This window comes from Sminthopsis crassicaudata, chromosome 6 (genome assembly GCF_048593235.1).
Source record: "Sminthopsis crassicaudata isolate SCR6 chromosome 6, ASM4859323v1, whole genome shotgun sequence".
Classification (NCBI taxonomy): domain Eukaryota; kingdom Metazoa; phylum Chordata; class Mammalia; order Dasyuromorphia; family Dasyuridae; genus Sminthopsis; species Sminthopsis crassicaudata.
This window is the reverse complement of record NC_133622.1, coordinates 235848952-235864831: the sequence shown is the minus strand read 5'-3', so window position 1 is coordinate 235864831 and position 15880 is coordinate 235848952. Positions and strand designations below refer to the sequence as shown.

Below are 15880 nucleotides of genomic sequence, written 5' to 3'. Positions count from 1 at the left end.
GGCCTTGCTCCCTGTGAGCTGCCACTTGTTTATATCCCTTCACCGTTGGGGATCTCCAGTTTCCTGAAGGGCAGGGCTAAATGAGTGACTCTTAACCTTCCTTGTGGTCTGGGAAAGCTGATGGAGCCCTTCTCAAAAGAACAGTTTTGAATAACTGAAGGAAATAAATGTGAGAATTTAATGAAAATGAGGCTGCATTTTCTTCCCTTCAGAGGTCACAGACTCCAGAAATCTCTGTTCATGAACGCCTGGTTAAGAATCTTTGGACAAAAAAGAAAAAAAAGAAAGAAAAAAAAAAAAAAAAAAAAAGGAAGACTCTTTGGACCAAAAAAAAAAAAAAAAAAAGAATAATAAAAGAAAAGAATCTTTGGACTAAAACTAAATCAAAAGGAATCCTTGGTATGGATGCTTTTTGCTGCAGACCTGGTAGTAGTATTGCTCAGGCAAAAGAATTTGCACCCAGAGTATGTCCTTTGGGCATTGGTCTAGACTGTTCTCTAGAGTGGCTAGACCAGTTCAGATTCCACTAGCAGAGCCTGGTGCCCCTCTATTGCCACATCCCCTCCGGCATGTGTCATCTTCCCCTCTATCACATTAGCAAATCTGATGGGGGTGAGGTGGTACCCCAGAATTGTTTTAATTTGCATTTCTCTAATCTGTAGTGATTTCAAGCATTTTTTCATCTGATTATTGATGGCTTTGATTTCTTCTGAAGACTGCCTGTTCATATCCTTAACCATTTATCAACTGGGGAATGGAGGGAAGACTTAAAAGTAATGAGATGAGAACCTATGGAAATAGGATTTCCATAAAACAGATCAGGCAAAAATAACAAGAAACAATATGTTTAAGGAGAATGGATTTAAAAAAAAAAAACCCAATTCAAAAAAAGAAAGCCATATTAGAGACAAGAATAAAAATACAAACCTAGCACTTATAACTTTACATGTGAATGGATTAAATAATCCAATAAATCAAAAGTTACAAATTGAGTAAGAAAAAAAAAATAGACATCCCTCAAAGTCAATAGGAAGCTGATAATGGATCTAGCTAGTAAAGTCCAACTCTCCACCTGAAATATTGACATCTCAAACGACTGATACTGTTATTTAAATAGGCAAATTTTCCTTTATTATATAAATATTTCCTTTATTTCCTTTTATTTTCTCACTTCTTCACTCTAATAGAAACCTATTTATTTTGTGTTTATAGTGGGTTCACTTTATTGAACACGTACTAGTTGTGTTGTAAAATAATCTGGCTCCTTAAAAAAAAAAAAAATCAGGTTTCTAAGTCATGGTGAATCATTCACTCAGAGACAGCCTGAGTGGGTTAATTAGAAACAGCTGAAGCAAACAAAATGCCATCACATGCCTCCAGTATATAAGGCAAAAGAGAGCTATTCCAGAAGATCCCGAAAGGGGAGGTTATTCCGGAGGACGGGACAAAAGCTCTGAAGATACACAAATCAGACCAAAAGAATTTAAGAGATCTCCTCACAGCTCCTAGTAAGTAATGAGGTAATGACAATGTGGGGTTTATAATGAACCCCAGCCCAGGCAGGGGTTTGGCAGGACTGGGACTGCTTGCCCAGCAGCTGAGGCGCTCGAGCAGTAGAGAGGCCAGGAGAAATGTGTAGACAGCAGTTAGAGAAGATAACGTAGCACACACTTTTAAAGTCTATAAAGCAACTTTCCTCATAATAACCCAGGAAGTATATTGTACAAATTTTAACCCTGTTTTATAGATAAAAAAAAAAAAAAAAAACTGATGTCTGAAAGGTAAAGAAATATGTTCACAGCTAGTATATCCTATCTGTCCATCCTTCATTTTTTTTTTGGGGGGGGGGAGGAGGGTTTGCTGAGGCAATAGGGGTTAAGTGACTTGCCCAGGGTCACACACCCAGGAAGTGTTACGTGTCTGACTTGGATTGGATTTAAGTGGAGCAGAGTTGTGCAAGCTCGTCAGCCTCCCTCTAACAGAGTCATCAAAGTCCAGTTGGGATGACTGGTGATGGCTACATTGGATGACCTTGGTGACTTTGAGGTCTGACCAAGCTCTAATCATTCCACAGTGCCAGCTTCAGCTGCTGGCATGGCCCTTGGAACAAATCGTCTCATCTGCCCGTTCTCTAGGTGAAGTCTCTTCATGTGCTTGGGGTCGACAGCCCCCAACTCATCAATGGATTTGAGGCCTATTGTTTAGCCCATCTGCCAGGATGGTGTACTGGGGTATGGCCACTATGGGTGCTACAGCTTATGGGGGGGGGCTAAAGGGGAGAGCTGGGTGATAGGTAGCCCTCTAAGATGGATAAGCAGCCTGAGAAAGGCTTTGCAAGCCCTCACAGCAGAGGTGCTCATCCTCCCTGAACACTCCCGAATAGGCCCCAAGTTCTATTATCTCCATTCTGCTTTGATATATCTTCCTATAAACACTAGTACGTAGGATAATAGTCTATCCCTCAGTTTCTCATTTGTAAACAACTGTGCCCCTGATGCTAATTGGCTCGCTACTGTCCACCCCCAAGGCACCCCCCCATTTATAAGGCGTCCCGTTCAGTGCCCTGGTAGCAGTGACTAAAGGTACAGCCTCGTTCCCTCCCTGAGAGGAAGGTCATTCTCTTTGCTGGCCAATTTCTCCCTCCCTACCCGGCTGCTCTGCCCTCTGAAAAGCAGCTCAAGTCTACAGACTTCAGTTGGCACAGAATCACACAATCCAAATTCAGCTGGGCTTTGGACTTTGTCCTGTTCTTCACACTTCAGTGACTTTGGGGTCCTCACTTCCAACTCCATGCTAGGAATGGAGGCAGCCAGATGTGCATTCTCCTCCCAGACTTTCACCTTCCCTTCCACACTGATCATGAATTTGTATCTTCTCAGCCCCTGCACCCACTTGCACTGTGTCATGCCCGTAATTCTCCCTCACTTCCATCTTTCTTTATGGGCTCTTTTCTATCCATCATCAAACATACAAATGGCCTTAAAAAGAATAACCTTTACCCCTTCTACTTGGGCAAGATTTCACCCTATTCCTCCCTTTGTTGGCCCCTATGATAATCTCGATGATATTTACAGGAATGAGGAAGAGCCTGGAAAAGAGGGGAACCAGTTTTGGAAGAGAACAATTGTAGATAAGGGATCTGAAGGGACCTAAGTCTCCTTGTCCAACCTCCTTTCCAGATGGGGAACAAAGATCCAGAAAGACCCTCACTAAAACAGGTGAGATGTCGACCCCTGGTCCTGTCTCCAACCCCCCTGCTGCTTCCATTTGCCCAAGCTGCCTCCCCGGCTGCTTCACTGTGGGCATGCTGAGTTGGAAGTGATGATGGACTGTCTAAATGGAGATGCCCTGCTGCCAGTTAGAAGGCACAGACGGATGCCCAGGGATCCAGGTTCATCATCACAGAGTTAGCTAATAAAGGCAGGGGAGAAAGGGAAACTTTTTGAGGGAATATGCTTTCTAGAAAGACTCCCACACTTGGATCCCTAGCCCAGAATCCATTAAGTGACTTGTAAAGTTGGTAGAGCCACTTAAGTACTTGACCTAATGTGATCTAGTCAGTGTCATCCCCAGTTCACAGAGGAAACAGAGGCAGGGAAGGGAAGTGACTGGCCCATCCATCGAGGGAGAGCAGGTGTTTGGACTGTCCAGTGGCATTTTCAAATAGGCTATGATGCTTCCTTGGGTTGCTGGTATACGTTACATAATATAAAATCCACGCTTGTTTGAGTGAAAAGAAACTACAGCTTTTCTATTTTAGCTAGTGATCTATGTTTTCTTTCACAACTTGACTTTTATGGAAATGTTTTGTAAAACTTCACATGTGGTTTCTTAATTGTGGGTGGGAATAAGGAAGAGAACCTAGAACTCAAACATTTTAAAAACAAATGTAAGAAAAAAAATTTTGTTTTGAAAGTAACTGGGGGAAAAATATTAAATAAAAATTAAAGTCAGTGATCTCAACTTTAATTATCCAAAGCTGGTATCAATAATCACCCAGATGGCCAGTGAAAAATTTTCTGGTGCAGAGTTGCAGAACAAGCCAATTCTTCCAGGAAGCAGGACGGGGAGGTGGCACTTGGTAAATAACCATCCATCTGTTTCTCTAGGACCTGTCCAAATTCTTTCAGAGAATAAGGCTGAAACTAACCTCTACTGAAGTCTTATTGTTCAATCAGACAAATTTGCCATATACTCATACATGAAGCACCTACAGTATGCTAGGCTCTACCTATAAAAGGAAGGGAAGGGCAGGAAGGAGATTATAGAAAGTTACCCCCAAAATGAGAAGCTGGCACCTGAACTAAGCCTTGAAGGAAAAGGATCTTTTGCTTATTTATTTATTTTTGGGGAGGCAGTTGGAGTTAAGTGACTTACCTAGCATCACACAGGTAGTAAATGTTAGGTGCCTTAATGCAGAATTTGAACCCTTGTCCTCCTGACTTCAGGACTGGTGCTCTAGCCACTGTACAATCTAGCTGCCCCAGAAAAAGGATTCTTTTAAAAAATATTTTAAAAGTGTTTTTATTTTCAAAACATTTGCATAGATGGTTTTCAACATTCACTTTTGCAAAACCTTGTGTTCCAAATTTTTTTCTTTTTCCCTCTTGTCCACCTCCTCCCCTAGACAGCAAGTAATCCAATATATGTTAAACATGCATAATAAATATTTGCACAATTATCATGCTGTACTAGAAAAATCAGATCAAAAAGGGAAAAAATGAGAGAAAATAAAATAGAAGCAAATAAAAACAAAAAAAGTGAAAATACTATTATGATCCCCACTCAGTCCCCACAGTCCCCTCTCTCTATAATTTTGTCTTTCCAGGCCTTTCTGGAAGCATCCTGCTGATCATTTCTTATAGAACAATAATATTTTATAACATTCATATACCATAACTTATTTAGCCATTCTCTCAACTGATGGGCAGCCATTCAGGAAAAGGATTCTTAAAGATAAATGGGGAGGAATACAAAAAAGGCAGGAGAAAAGATGGCAAGTGTGGGGAGTAGCTCATGGTCCAACTAGAACACAGAGTGAAAGGGGATAATAGGAAATAAACCAGGAAAAAGAGGTCAAAGCCAAATGGTGGAAGCACTTAAATGCCAAGCTAATGAGTTTATAGCTTAACCTAAGAGTCAGAGGAAGCCACGAAAGGAGTGCTAGGGATTAATCTGTCCTCAGCAAGATGGTCTTGGCAGGACTGGAGAGAGAGGGAGAGATAGGAGGCCAAGAGGAGACTGTTGCTATAGACTAAGAGAAAAGGGATTAAAGCTTAAAAGGGGAGGAGGCTGGGGGTGGGAGCAGAGAGAATGGAGGGGACTTCACTTCTTCTCTGCTCAAGGGCAGGATCTTTGATCTATGGAGATCAGGTAGCATTGGAGAGAATCCTCTATGGAGATCAGGTAGCACTGGAGAGAATCCTCTGGAACCCCAATGTCTTGGCCACTACAAAGTAACTGAATGACTTCATCACAGCTTGCAAAAGATTTGGACACTGACTATTTTGAAATGATTCAACAGGTGACCACAAACCAACAGGAAGCACACTCATTATGAACCACTACTCCCAGGTTCCAGGGTCTTACAGAAGGATTTGGGTGGGGGGAGCCTGGGATGGGCATCGGCCCTTCCCTGGCAGAGGGAGCTCTCATTGAGGGATTTCTTATGTCAAGATAACTTGGCCCGTTTCACTGTCTTAGAGCAATCCCTGGAGCCCCGTGGGCTCATGGGACTTAGCTAAGGTCCAGCAAGGCAGGAGAGGGGCTAGAATTTAACATCATTTTTAAAGAAAAGTTCTATTTAGTTGCTAAGTGGAGAAAATGATACTTATTGTTTCACACGCAAAAAGTTATTTTTCGGATGATGTTAGATCCACTTCTTTACTTCACTACTGAAAACAAAGAAACACATGAGAGAAAGGAGAGAGCACTGTTCTTCACACAGGAAGTACCACTTCTCTCACCCAGAGGCCTGAGTGCAGATTCTAACTGGGCTCCTCGCTCCCTATGTCTCCTTGGACAAGGCCACCCCTGAAGGCCTGAGCGCAGCCCGGGGGCCTGCCGAGCTTCTGAGCATGTGGCTCAGAAGGGTTTCTGTCTCCTCTCGGTGTGCTTCTGTAAAACAAGAGGGGGAGACTGGATGACCTCTAAGATCCCTTCCAATTCAAAATCTGGGATCTGTTCTCAACAGTCAAAGTATGAGCCCTGTGTTCCCCTGGAAATCTCTAAAGAGACTCTACTCAGAAAATATTACTTCACAAGTAGCCTTACACACTGTTTAATGACTGCTCTGCTAGCTCCCTGAGGGGGCCAGGTGTCCCTCAGCACTTTTCTCCAGCTGCCCCAGGAGGAGCCCATCTCTAAAGTAAGATTTACTAGAACACTGTGGAGTAATCCTACAGAAAGGCAGCTTCCTTCAGCAGCCTCAGCCAAAGGCTCTGGACACAAAAGGTCTGGTTCTAATCCCAGCTCTGCGGCTAACCCAGTATGACATTAGAAAAGCCATTTAACCCTACAACTCAATTTCCTCACATCAATTAATTAATATTAAGCACCCACTATCTGTGGGACACTGTGGAGTTAAGGAAAGAGGGCATTCTGGCATAAAGCACAGCCAGGGAAGTATAAAGGGATGATGGTAGATGAGACATAAGAAGGAAGAAAAGTGGGATGTGGAAATAACATGGCAGAACTCAGAAGGCGTGGAGAGGGCAGCACTTAGAAGTGGCAGTGGGGGCATTGCCCAGCAGATGGTCTGCTGCAAAGGACAGAGCCAGCCTCTAAAAGAGGGCCAGGGCCTGTGCTCTCTGGGAGATAAACAGCCACTGCACTCCTCGATTCTGTGACATCTGGAGGCAGGTGAGAGACCGAAGCTCAGCCTTCCCAAAGGGCCATGCCCAAGAGTTCTTGAAGGCCTCAACATGGTGTCCTCAAGGAAGGCCTTTAAATTACAGGCCGGGGGTCTTGGACCCCCCTTCATGCCTGTATGCATTGCAGCTGCATGGAAAGCCAGAGCACATCACAGTAACTCATCTTTTGTGCAATTCGATCAATGATCATTAAGCTGCCTACTATGTACAAGGAACTAGAGGATGCAAAAGGGAAAAGGGAATGGTCCCTAGCCTCAAGAAGTTTACACACCACTGGGGCATGGAGGTCACATCATATAACCAATGATATTGAAATATATCCAAGTACAACTCAAATAAATTTGATATAGGGTAGATTAAGAAGGGCCCCAGCGCTAACAAGAGAGGCACCATCCCTATGAAGCTCAACAATGCAAATGGTCAATGGGTTACATTCATAATGCCATATCGGCTAGGCTTCTTCACAAAGACTGTCACTAGGAAAAAGAAACCCATTCCAAATAATGGATTCAAATCAATTTTCAAATGTCCATGAGACAGCCAAAATGCTTTTCTTTTCTTTTTTAAGATTTAAATGTATTTCTTTTCCCAGTTAAATTTAAAACTATTTTTTATATTTTTAAAAACATTTGAGTTCCAGATTCTCTCCTTTATCCATACCCTCAGCCCCCATTAAGAAACCACATGTGAAGTTATTCAAAACATTTCTATAAAAGTCATGTTGTGAAAGAAAACATAGACCTTCTTCCCCCCAATTAAAAAAACCCTCCAGAAAAATAAAGTTTAAAAGAAAAAGAGAGAGGGAGGGAGGGAGGAGAGAGAGGGAGGGAGGGGGGGAGAGAGAGAGGGAGGGAGGGAGGGGGGGGAGAGAGAGAGAGAGAGAGAGAGAGAGAGAGAGAGAGAGAGAGAGAGAGAGAGAGAGAGAGAGAGAGAGAGAGAGAGAGAGAGAGAGAGAGAGAAGAGAGAAAATATGCTTCAATCTGAATTCAGACACAATCCATGCCTGATATGGATAGGATTCTTCATCACAAGTCCTTCAAAGTAGTCATGGATCATTGTACTGCTGAGAACAGCAAAGTCATTCACAGCTGACCATCCCAGAACATTGTATTACTTTGTACACAGTACATTTCATTTTGCTGGGGTTCACGGAGAACTTTCCAGGTTTGTTTTTTTTTTTCTGAGAGCATCCTGCTCATCATCAAAACGCTTTCTTAACAAACATTATCTATTCCTATAATTATACCCAGCATCTTTGAAACTTTTCTTCATTTCAATTTCCCCTAAGGAGAATATTTGCTTCCAAGGCTATTATATTTATTTTTTTAATCTCCTAAGTATCACCATATTATTAAGTTCCCAAGTTGTCATGTTTAACTGGCACTTTTTCTGTTCACTTTTTTTTTTTAAGTTTTCATTAAGACCAATCTATATGCTAATCTCTTCACATGGTCAAAAAAATGTCCTTAAGTCACCAAGAAAAAGGTGAATTATCTGTGATGTACTCTATTTAAAAAGCTAGGGAAATACAGAGTTTTAGACATATTTCCACTTAAGAACAATTTTGAAAGATCCAACTGTTAAAAAATGAACACTCAGCTCTCTGGAGATGTTGGTCATCCAGACTGAGTCATTCTGGGAGAGCTACATTTGTGTTGTACTTCTATGCAGAAACTCTGTGGAAGTCTGGTATCAACAGACACATACTTTAACCATTACAGGTCAGGACTCTTACTACAAGGCTGACGAGCAGGAGGTGTTTTTTCCTCAGTAACAACATCTTTTCCAAACCACTTAGTTAGGCCCTGCAGGGTAAACTGCCTTGGTGGAAGGATGGCCCATACCCATTAAATCACAAGTCTTTGAAGCCTGATCTGCTATGTAGAGTATTAAATATAATACTTGATGAAGAGGTACTAGAGAACATCCAAACCCAGAAGTTTATTGAGTTTTTGTTTTTTAGTGTTGGGGAAAAAACAGAATGTACCAAGTTAAATGAATGATGACCAATAAATCAAGTAATTCTGAGGACAAAAATAGTCATTCATGGTCATCTAAAGACTCTATCTGATGAATCCTCTTTCCCTCACATGTCAACAGGAATGTAAACATGGTTCTTTAAGCGTCATGATTAGCCTATCTGAATGATGGAGTAGGGAAGAAAAGGGAATGAGCCCCGGGTTGCCCAACAATAGCCGAGTGTCAGATCAAGAAGTTCCACTGAGATATGGCAAAGGAAGACAGGCCCCTTGGATGAGATCACTGGGGAGCTGAGAAATGCCAGAATGGAATGACTTGTGACAATAACCACAAATTTCTGAAGAGGGTGGGAAAGGGTGGGCAAGTGATGGGCTGAAAAAGGCCAGTCCATAAAATCAGAGGTAACGCTCTACATGACAATCTGATTTCTAAGCAAGAAGAGAGATAACTGTGGACTTGAGAATTCCACTGACAACAGGGGACATAAGGATGTCCCAGCATGTGGGAAGATAAGAGATAACGTAGACCTCCCCCAAAGGGGAGTCAGAGAGACCACTGGACATCCTGAGTAAGCCAACTCTCTAGGCAACAATTTATTTGCAAACAGAATAAAGGGCTGCAACAGATCTCGAGGCTTTTCTGTGTCATGGCCCCTTTGGCATCTGGGCTTCTTCTCAGAATGAAATGCACACACACACACACACACACACACACACACACACACACACATACATTGATTACAAAGGAAACCAATTATATTGAAATATTACCTAAACATTAAAAAAAAACAATTTCACAAACTCTAGGTTAAGAACCCCTGAACTGTTACATGATCTCTAAAGTATCCTTCATCTCTAAAACATTTTATTACTATGACTAAGACACCAATGATCTATCCTAATACTCCTCAGAGATTATCTATGTTCCAACAAAGACCAAAAATTCTATCTCGACAGAATATGGGCAACACATAATCTCTGACTAGGGGTTTACAGGCAAATTTTTCTAGAGCTTTTTACTCTTTCTACTTGAGAGAGATGAAGCAATAGAAATAAAATTGGGAAAAGGAATTATTCATATATTTCCAATTATAATCAAATAAATCCAGATCAAATTTAGACTGTATGAAGTTGTTCAGAGACTTGTCTCAAAATTTGCTACCCATTTGCTACAGAAAAAAAGCAACAACTGAGAGGGAAAGAGAAATATTTATGTCATTATCTTTGAATCTAAACTGTTTCCTTTAATATTAAAGGAGGTTTCCCCTGACAACTCTCAAAACCAAATGAATTGGTTCTGATGCTAAGATGAGATGGGGCTTCTTCAACAGCAATTACATCCAGGGTTCTTATAAGAACCACACTAGATAATAAGCATAAATCACTGTGCCTGGCACATAGAAGGCACTTAAACAATGCTTGTGTTCTTTTTCTTCCCTTTATTAATAAGTATTTCCTATTACCATACCTAGAAGGTACTTAATCAATGCTTGTGTTCTTTCTCTTCCCTTTATTAATAAGTATTTCCTATTATCATACTGCATTAGGAAAGTCACAGAAGTCTTCCGCAGGATGTTCTGGAAGGTTTTGCTCGTCAGGGGAGTACAAGCTTTGGCCAAGTCCTCCCCAGCTAGAAAGGCCACCGGGTTGGGGTAGATGATGGACTATATGTCTGTCATCCAAGGACCAGCTGAGCTAAATGGAAGGTGATCACCACCAGGTTGGTCAAAAAGCAACTGTTTTTTTTTTTTTTTTTTTTTTTTGCCACAATGGTTCCTGAAGACCATCTCCTAAGTTATTAAAGGGCTGTAATTTACGGTGGAGGGAATCCCTGTATTCACCAAATCACAGGTTTTTAAAGTACTGAAAATTAAGTCCTAGAAAAGTTGAAATTGAATTCAACAAAGAGAAATAAGGAACATTCTATAGACAGACCAACTGCTTTCTTCTCTCTATATGTTTGCTTTCCCCTTGGAAATATGAGAAGAAAAATAAAGATTTACTGACTGAAGAAAGATCTCAATAGCTCCTAAACCAGTATATGTAACAGAGATTAGGGAGACTAACAGTGCTTCTCCCAAATGCAGCCTTGAGAAGTCTGGGAAAAGTGAACTTCTAGAATTCATCCTGGTCATTCACTCTTTCCTATCATGTCATACTAGAGCTCTATGCAGTAGCCAGGGAGGACTAGCATTTCCCGTGTGAGGCTTCCTGAGCCCTTTTCAGGGCTGCTCATCCACCTCTGGTGTCCACCTGTCACTCAACTCTCACCTGTAGCTCCAAAAAACTATAGCATGCACAGTAGCCATATCCTAGTAAGTCATGTTGGCAAGCAGGCTAAACCAGGCCTTAAGCCCATCAGTGAGTTAGAGGAATGTCTATCCTAAGCATGTGAAGTTTCCCTCAGGGGAAGAGGAGGCTAAGAACAATTTGTTTCAATGCCACAGAGGCTCTGAGGGACATTTAGGGCTTACTCAGCTAGCAGAGACACCAAGGGCTTGCACTGCATCCCCATCAAGACCAGCAGACTGACTTTGGTCTTGCCACTTTAGCCCAGATTTAATGACTCTGGAAGAGAAAGCTGACATCTTTGGGCAACTCTGTTTTACCTAAACCCGTCCACAAACAAGTTAAGACATCCCTGCCACCGTCTCACCGGTCATTATGCCATCCCTCAAAGACAGACACACTCTACCTGAGGGACTGAACTTTCCCAATTCAGCCTGGTCATTCACCCTTCCCTAACATGTCATCCTTCAGAGCCAAGATCCCTGGGGGGAATGAACTCCCACAATTCTGGTCACTCACTGTTCTCTGTCACAGTCATCCCTCAAATGCAAAGCTCCCTGAGGGACTGAACTTTCCCAATTCAGCCTGGTCATTCACCCTTCTCTAACATGTCATCCTTCAGAGCCAAGGTCCTGGGGGAAATGAACTCCCACAATTCTACTCACTCACTATATCATGGTCATCCCTCAAATGCAAAGCTCCCTGAGGGACTGAACGTTCCCAATTCAGCCAGGTCATTCACCCTTCTCTAACATGTCATCCTTCAGAGCCAAGGTCCTGGGGGAAATGAACTCCCACAATTCTACTCACTCACTATATCATGGTCATCCCTCAAATGCAAAGCTCCCTGAGGGACTGAACGTTCCCAATTCAGCCAGGTCATTCACCCTTCTCTAACATGTCATCCTTCAGAGCCAAGGTCCTGGGGGAAATGAACTCCCACAATTCTACTCACTCACTATATCATGGTCATCCCTCAAATGCAAAGCTCCCTGAGGGACTGAACTTTCCCAATTCAGCCTGGTCATTCATCCTTCTCTAATCATGTCATCCCTGGAAGGCAAGGTCGAAGAGTAGGTGTACCATTTACTGGTTTGTAATACAGCCCTAGGAGTTGGTAGTTTATAAACTGGTGAGGAAGGTTCATTGCCACTTTTTGGTTCTCATAAAGCTTTTTTTTTTTTTTTAAATTAACTGCCAGATGTTTACGAATTCAACTACACAACTACCCCTCCCCCAGGATGCTTTTATCAATAGGGAAATTGAGGCAAGGGGAATAACATTTTGTGTTTACATAATACCTTCTCTATAAAGAACTTCCAAGTGTGTTTGTTATCTCAATAATCTTCATAACATTCCTGTGAGGTAGGTGGCAAATATTATTTTTTTCCATTTTGTAGATGGAATGAAGAATACCTGTCATCCAGAGGAGTGTATACTTTGCTGATGTAGAGGTCTAGGGGGCTATTCCCTAACCAGAAAGACAACCTTTCTGGGGACCAGTCTCCAGCCAGTGGATCTCAGGATTTTGAATGGAGCCGAACCATCCATGAGCTCCTGGCTCCCAGGGTTCAACCGTCTCCCACCACATCACATTCCATAAAGGGCCGGGGTCAGGCCTGGTGTTTATTAGCGCTGACTGTTATCATTTCTCTAAATTGGCCTATTTAAGTTTTGTCAAAGTGCCCGAACATTCAATTATTATTTGTTTACCGTCTGTGCCCTAGCATTGTAAATGATGTCATCAGGAATGTACAAAGCTAACAGACACAACTGTTGGGCAGTCCGTGCCGGGGAGGTGGGAGCCTTTCAGAAAGCAGGCCCTGCACAAAAAGCATGACTCACTAAGCCCCTGTGGTAGACAGCATGAGGCCTGGTCTTCGGTGCATTTTCCCCGAGGCAGAATGTGCATTTGTGTGGCTTCACGCACAATTATAATCTCTCCTGAAAGCCAATTTCTTCCATATGACAGGCTGAACCCCTTGTGGCCTCTGAGAGAGCCTCCTGTGGACCGGGCGGCTAACGTTCTGAATTACCAGACAGGCTTAATCACCCCTTTTTGAAGACTAGAATGAAGCAGAAGATGTGAATCCGATCAAAATTTCTCCTCCCAAAAGTCCCCTCAGGAGCCAGAACTCATCTCCTCAGACCGAACGTCTTTTTATCTCTGCTTACATGTCGATTTGCAGGACTGTAGGGTACAGTCCTTGCAGCCAGGCCGTGCTGTTCTGGCAGTTCTGGCAGTCTCCCTGTGTGCCGAGCAAAGCCAAAGACATGTGGCCATGGTCCCCAACTCCTCCAGAACTGCTATTGTTTTTAACGTGCTCATTTCATAAGATATAATTTTCCCATTTAGTGCACATTGGATGCAAGGCCACCTCGGAAGGGCCAGAACAGGCCCTGATCTCGGTGCAGCTGTTAGCTCGCCTCTCCAGATGCCTCTGTTTACTGGGGGCCGGGGAGGGGAGTACGCAGTCCCAGGTGAGAGAATTCTGAACGCTGAGAACACCTGATATGAAGGCCTGGGGCTGCGAGCAGATTTCTGCCAGAGATTACAGAAACTCAAGCTTGTGTTTTATCACAATTACCTGTAATCTCAGGGCCAGAGAAGAGTATTAACGAGACCTGGAGCTGCACAATAGGACAGCTGGAAAGAGGCTCTTATTCTGTGTAAAGAACAGAGCTTTTCAAAAGCCCAGTTCAATGAAGAAAAAGAAAAGGCCCGGAAAGTGCTTTCTCCCACAATATTTCCTCTTACTGGATTCCTGTTAATCAAACAAAACTTAGTCAACAGCTTTTATGAAAAGTACATTCGATGATTGCAGTAGTAATTGCTTTGTTCCAAGAAAGGTGCTTAGGAGAAAACATAGCTAATGGGATCAGTAATTTGGTAAGTTCACAGATGTGTTGGGGAAATCCCGACTCTCTTGGATAAATCATTAAAATTCTGCTCAGATAAATGTGTTTTGACTTGACATTCCACCCAGAGAATAAGCTGCCTCCCAAGGCCCCTGGGGATGCACTGTTGGGGCTGTCCCCATCCCAGTCTGTAACAGAAAGATCCGTTTACCGGGGCCATTCCCCTCTGGATCAAAACACATCACTCTTCACTGCTACTGGGAGACGAAGGGGGGGAGCGCTCAAGGAAAATCCCCAAACTGAATACAACTTCTGGTTACTTCCTTTAAATACAGGTTTTTCGAAAACTGGTTAAGTTTGGTACTTGTCTGAGCAAAGATAGAAACTTTAACATTTACCCAGGAAACCTGAGAATCAAGTGTGATCAAAGCTCAGAAGCTGGAGGAGGTAGGCCCGGGCGGGAATTAAACAACCATCACACAACTGCTTTCCATCTCATTTCCTTTAACCAGCCAACAAATAAGCATTGAATTTTGTTCTTAAGCTGACCCAGCAAGCCAGTACTAGAATTATTCATTTCCACACGGTTCAACAAACCTAGAAATATCCCAAGCCTTTTGAATGCAAGGTGCCGGGCCTGTGGAAATAAAAACAAAAGCTATCCAAGGTCTCAGTGGAGAAGCAACTGGATTGGGCAACTTAACAGGCTGTCTTATCTTCATTCAGGAGAAATAGGGAGGAAGTGCTTCCCCTAAGAAACAATAGTAGCACTCTTTGAGGCCTCAGGTATCCACTCCCAACACATGGAATGAATAACATAGTAACTACATTCTGTATTGTTGCAAACAGAAGGGATTCCTAGCTTGGGGTTAGCATTTTTAATGACCACAGTTACATTTATTCTTCACCTAAAGCTACAGATAACTTAAATTGTTTCCTTGGAGAAGAACCAAAAAATCCTAGTTCCATTCAGACCATTATACACGGTATCTGTCATTTTGGAAAGACTCGGGAAGCCCACATGAATAAGACACTAAACATTATCTAAACCTCAGTTTCCCTGTAGGTCAAACAGGGCTGTTCCTTGCACTGTTGTGGAGGAAAGACCTTGTAAACCTTCACATATCCTAGAAATGACAGCTGCTGAGGTTCCTTCAACAACTCCTTCCGGAGCTGCCCCCACTAATCAACAAGCATTTATGAAATGCTGACTGTATGCCAGGGAACTGAGCTGAGGAGGAAAGAAGGGAAAGGGATAAAAAGTGAATAAGAAGTGATCCTTGAATACAGAGAGACTTGGAGAGACATGAACTGATGCTGAGTGAAATGAGCAAAACTAGGAGATCATTATACACTTCAACAATGATACTGTATGAGGATGTATTCTGATGGAAGTGAAAATCTTCAACATAGAGAAGAGCTAATCCAGTTCCAATTGATCAATGATGGACAGAATCAGCTACACCCAGAGAAGGAACACTGGGAAATGAGTGTAAACAGTGAGCATTTTTTTGTTTTTCTCCCCAGGTTATTTTTATCTTCCGAATCTAATTCTTTCTTTGCAACAACAACAACAACAACAAAATTCGGTTCTGCACATATATATTGTATCTAGGATATACTGTAACATATTTAATATATATGGGACTGCCTGTCATTTAGGGGAGGGGGTGGAGGGAAGGAGGGGAAAAATTCGGAACAGAAGGGAGTACAAGGGATAATGTTGTAAAAAATTATCTATGCACATGTACTGTCAAAAAATGTTATAATTATAAAATTAATAAAAAAAAAAAAAAGAAGTGATCCTTGCCCGCAAGGAACTTATCATTTAATAGACTAAATAAGATATATACATTTACTTCTAATACAAAGTTGTAGAAA

General features: G+C 42.3%; 1 protein-coding gene and 1 long non-coding RNA gene across 4 annotated transcripts in view; one reads left to right on the top strand and one right to left on the bottom strand.

The window, feature by feature from the left end:
• The window catches only part of CSTPP1 (centriolar satellite-associated tubulin polyglutamylase complex regulator 1), a 150595-nt gene that overhangs the window by 128120 nt on the left and 6595 nt on the right, over positions 1-15880 (bottom strand). The window lies entirely within an intron of this gene.
• LOC141546027 (uncharacterized) lies at positions 668-15699 on the top strand. Its single transcript, XR_012483214.1, has 4 exons — positions 668-1508; positions 3075-3218; positions 10399-10571; positions 12541-15699. It is a non-coding gene; the product is annotated as an uncharacterized LOC141546027 (long non-coding RNA).